The following is a 5,515-nucleotide window of genomic DNA, read 5'->3' as shown; positions in this document are numbered from 1 at the left end:
GCTAAAAACTGGATTTTGAATCAGTTTCCTCTGGACTTCCTGTTTGTGGTCACTCAGCTGTGTCCTAATTGATTACTCACTGCATTTGCATCCGATGCCCATCACTGTTCTTGTTCTACAAGCTGGATAGATGCTCTTGCCTTGATTAAAGCAGAGAATAGCCCTAGCCTCCTCCTGGAGATCGCTACTTTTGGCCTCTTTTTGTCTGCAATGTGCAATTTTTCTAGAAACTGAGAAGCAGAGTGGTTGAGATCCATTCACATTTGCCATCTTCCCCACCCTGTCTCTTCCTCGTAGGGAAGGATATGGCCTTGGTAGAATAGTATGACCTTCCTTTTGGCAGAGCAGTTCATGTGGAGGGATCATAAGCTGAGGGTCTTCTAGTGTCCGTTATTTGTCTTTCGTCATTAAGGGACATCTGCTAAGACCTTCAGTCCTGAGCAAGGTGAGCCATTCCATAAAGAAGATATCTACACAGAGTGCCTATGCATTCCCGGGGTCTAAGGATGCAGCTGGGGAAAATGTCTAAATGGATTAAAAATCCATTAATTATCAATCCATTGATTAACCATCTTGATTATCATACACAGGCACACAGGTACACAATCTTGGAACTTTTGCACAAGAAGGGACTTGTGGATGAGAGGAGAAAATGAGCCTCTAATGGAAGGAGGTAACAAGGGAAAAAGAAGTAGAGAGCAGAAAGGAAGCATGAGTGGACACTCAGTTGTTTTAACCTTCCCAGAAGCTTCCCTTTATAAACAGCTAGACAGCTTGGTTCAAACCAATATTTGGATTTTTCCTGAAACTAGCTAAAATAAAAGTTCCCTAACTAATAATAAGCAGCATTTATTTAGTGCCTACCATCTACTAGAGAACTGACACTGCCCTAAGAGCTTCCAAATAATTTTATTCCTAATGCTGATAAAAGAAAAACTTTACCTGAATTAAATTTAAAGGAGTTTATTGAGCAATGAATGATTCATGAATTGGGCAGCCTCTTAAGCCAAAGTAGGCTCAGAGACTCCAGTGTACCCAGGTGGTAGAAGAAGATTTATGGACAGAAAAAGGAAAGTGATGTACAGAAAATGGAAGTGAGGTGCAGAAACAGCCAGACTGGTTACAGCTCAACATTTGCCTTATTTGAATATGGTTTGAACAGTGGGTTACATTTCATTGGCCCAACTTGGTGATTGGCAAAAGTGTAGGCTACAGTCTGCTTATACCTCCACTTGTTATAGTTCATGATGTACAGAACTCTAACAAGTGCAGGTATAAACAGACTGTAGACCTTTAGGCCTGTGAACACTGAATATCTGAAACAGGTCTGGGTTAATTTAGAAAGTTCATTTTGCCAAGGTTGAAGATGCATACCTGTGACACAGCCTCAAGAGGTCCTGACAACATGTTCCTAAGGTGGTCAGAGCACAGGTTGGTTTTATACAGTTTAGGGAGACATGAGACATCGATCAACATATGTAAGAGGAACATTGGTTTGGTCTGGAAAGGCAGAACAACTCAAAGCAGGGAGGGGGCTTACAGGTCACAGGTAGAAAAGAGACAAATGGTTGCATTCTTTTGAGTTTCTTTTTCTTCTTCTTCTTTTTTTTTTGAGACGGAGTCTCACTCTGTTGCCCAGACTGGAGTGCAGTGGTGTGATCTTGGCTCACTGCAACCTCTGCCTCCCAGGTTGAAGTAATTCTCGTGCCTCAGCCTCCCAAGTAGTTGGGATTACAGGCATGTGCCACCACATCTGGCTAATTTTGGTATTTTTAGTAGAGACGGGGTTTCACCACACTGGCCAGTCTTGTCTCGGACTCCTGACCTCAAGTGATCCACCAGCCTCGGCCTCCCAAAGTGCTGGGATTACAGGTGTGAGCCACCGTGCCCAGCCTCTTTTGAGTTTCTGATTAGCCTCTCCAAAGGAGGCAATCAAATATGCTTTTATCTCAGTGAGCAGAATAGAATGGGAGGCAGATTTGCCCTAAGCAGTCCCCAGCTTGCCTTTTCCCTTTAGCTTAGTGATTTTTGGGGCTCCAAGATTTATTTTCTTTTCAGGCCAAACTTAAAATATGCCAAGAGGCAGCTTTAGGCTAAACTTGATTTAACAGTGATCAAAGTATCTTCTATTGGCCCCATGTTTCAGATGAGAAAAAGGATGTGAAGAAAAGTAGGATGAGTTGCCTAAGGTCACATGGTGAGTGTGCCAGTCATCTTTCAATGCTTGTTCTCAGCTCAATTTCTCACACTGACCCTGCTCTACTCTTTATCACAGGAGTTGCATAGTTCAGGCTCCCTTCTTGACTAGATTGCATATGCTACTGGGTCATGGGAGGAACCAGAGAAAGGGTAGAAAAGGGAGGAGGGACAAATCAGAGAATACCTGCCACCATCACCTCCCCACCTTTCTTTCAGGCCCCACTTCCAGCAGAGGTAGTGTCTCCTTTTCCTGCTTGAGTTCTTGAGTATGACTTCCCCTGGACACCTCTCCTCTCCATGGTCTCAGTTCTCACGAGGCTGCCCCTGCTGCCATAATTCTAGCTCCCTCTGGATGATCCTGGGTTCTGGTCTCTGGTAGCAACATCTACTTCTTGTGTGCTGCAACCCCAGAGGCGATAATGGCTTTTTTCCATTGCTAATTTCTGGGTTGCCCCATTATCCCCTGTGATGAACTGAACTGTTCCCTCTCCCCCACCCCAAATTCATATGTTGAAGCCCTAAGCTCCCAATGTTACTGTATCTCGATATAGGGCCTTTAAGGAAGTAAATAAGGCTAAATGAGCTTTAAGGGTAGGACCCTGATCTGATTGGATTAGTGTCTTTATAAAAAGAGACACTGGAGAGCTCACTCTTGCTCTGTCATGTGAGGACATGGTGAGAAGGTGGCCCTCTGCAAGCCAGGGAGAGAGCCCTCACCAGAAACTGACTGTGCTATCACCCAGACCTTTCTGTCATTTAAGTCACCAAGTCTATATTTTGTTATGGCAGCCCACACTGACTAGAGTTGAATTTGCTTCTTACCTTTCCCTTAACTTGTGGTATATTTCCTTGTATTACATTCCATTCTCTCTGGAGCTCTTAGAATGTTCTTTCACCTCCTCCTTCTCCGCTTCCTCCTCCTCCTCCTCTTCCTCCTCCTCCTCATCTTCCTCCTTCTCCTCCCCTTGACTGGCCCCTAACATGCTAAGTCCACTAGGAAGTTTAAAACTGGAACTTGAACCAAGATCTAATTGGACATCAAAATCTGTGTTCTTAAAAGCTACACTGTACTTTCTAGATTGTTTTGGTTGTCTGAAGAGATTTGAGGAACAGCCAAGTAAATAATATGAAAGAGGCTCTGTTTGATTAATGACACTAAGAGGGATGGAAATGGAAAAAAGTTTCAAGTTTTCAGTGGTTCTAAATGTGACATTTTAGACCCATCCTTTGTAATGACAGGCTGGAGGTTGGGGGTCTCTGTGGAGAGACAGCATTCCAGTTAGTGGCCCTGCTGTCATGGACAGCAAGAGGGGTAGGGATATTGTACTGATGGAATGTGGACATTGGTGTTCCTTGACAGTATCTTGAATGGTATCATGATATGGCATGCCAAGCCCTGAAATATATATTAGCTTGGCAGTGAATATTTATGTTTTTCTTTTCTGATAACACATGGAGTTATAGGCTGTTAATGTGGGCAAGGTATATGTCTTTAATGTTGTTAACTATTCTCATTCTTTGACAAATCTTTCATTTCTCCCAAGCAATATCTTGTTCACATCTGTTGCCAGAAAAAGGGATTCCAATCCAGACCCCAAGAGAGAGTTCTTGGCTCTCATGCAGAAAGGAATTAAGGGCAAGTCCTTGAGTACAGTGAGAAGACAGAGTTTATTGAAAGCTGCTCAGTAACAGAGTAGGCCATCCTCAGAAAGCAAGAGGAGGAATATGCCATCTTTGTTTTAAACTCTCCTTATGTAGGGGTCTTATCTATGTAAAAGTAAGCTATGTCTATGTTTAGGTGGACTGAGAGCATGACAACATTTATTACTTTGTTGACTTACAGAAAGTTTTACTTGGCATTTTAGTGAGTAAGTACATCAAAGCATGACTATAGCTATCATAAAAGCACACACTGTTATGTGATAGTGTATCACATAACTTTATCTTTAAAGTTATGGGATCTTTAATGTATCACTTTTCTGGCCAGAAACCTCTGTGGCTGGAGGCACCTTTGCCTGAGTTCTTATCTTGTGTACAGGAAGAATGAGGTATGCTTACAAGTAGAGGGTGAGCAAGACAAAGAGAAGCTTTATTGAGTGTTAGAACAGCTCAGAGGAGACACACAGGGGGCAGCTCCTGTCTGTAGGCTGGTCATCTGATTCAGTGTTCAGCTCTCAGCAGAGGGGAGGCCCTGGAGTGGGTGGTTCCTCTCTGCAGGCAGGTGGTCCTGTTTGGTCTGCAGCTCTCAGCAGAGAGGAGGTCCTGGGGAGGTTAACTCCTATTTGCAGCTGGTTGTCCTGTCCTTTGCTCTGTTCTGGCTGAGCCTGCGGCTTTTACAGGCCTCAGAGGGGGGAAGTGCATGCTAATTGGTCCATGGGCAGCCACGAGTGGGCCTAGGATAAAGCACCATGAGTTCCCCCTCCTTTCTACAGGACTGGCAGCCCAGCCTCCAGGCTTCAGGCATGCCCTAGCCTGAAGGTGAGGCTTCATTGGGGATCTACCCACTTCCACCCAGGAGCCTGTCTGCCTCCCACAACCATCTATTGCACCAAGGGACACCTGCAGGGCAGCACCTAGCTGCCCTCAGCTCCCCTCAGCTTCCCCTCTCATGCTCCTCAGCTGATCAGCACCCAAAGTCTGGAGGGAGCCAAGATGGCAGGAGGCTGGCATGTCAACACTGCCCCAAGCATGTGCATACACAGCCAGGTTGTGACAGCACCTGGGTTTGGCCCCAACTCTGGTCCGAGATTGAAGCGCGTGCCAGGGAGAGGCCAGGCAGCAGGAACAGTCACTTCCAAGCCTGCAAGTGCAAGAGTGCAGGGAGGCCTGGGTCTGCAGCCTTGGTTTGGGTGGCTGCACCTATGCAGGGTGGGGGGCGGGGTTTCTGTGTGCTCCTGGCTCCCAAGAGAATAGGGGTGCCTGGGCTACAGCTGTGACTGGGGCGGCTGCAGTTGCACCTGGAAAGCTCCCCATCACCAGGCACGTGACCTGGCCTGGCCCCATCTCAGCGGCCCCAGGGCAGAAGCTGCTGGGGGGAGGGTACTGTCTGCCTCCTCCTGCGCCCTCCCTGCAGTGGCCAGTGTGATGGCAGATGGCTCACTGCTGCCATCAGTATTGGTACATCTGGACATTCTGCTGTCACAGAAGTTTGTCCTTGCTGTCATGACTAAGCTGCTTCCTTAGCCATAAACATCTTATGACCATGGGTTGTGACTGGTGAGGAACGTGCCTTGCTAGTTTTAAGATAGAGTTGATTTTCAAATGATGGCACCCTGGCTCTCCTGTGCTCCTTTTCCCCTAACACTGCTGTCCACCA

This window comes from Pan paniscus, chromosome 7, assembly GCF_029289425.2.
Source record: "Pan paniscus chromosome 7, NHGRI_mPanPan1-v2.0_pri, whole genome shotgun sequence".
Classification (NCBI taxonomy): domain Eukaryota; kingdom Metazoa; phylum Chordata; class Mammalia; order Primates; family Hominidae; genus Pan; species Pan paniscus.
Note: the sequence above shows the minus strand (reverse complement) of the source record.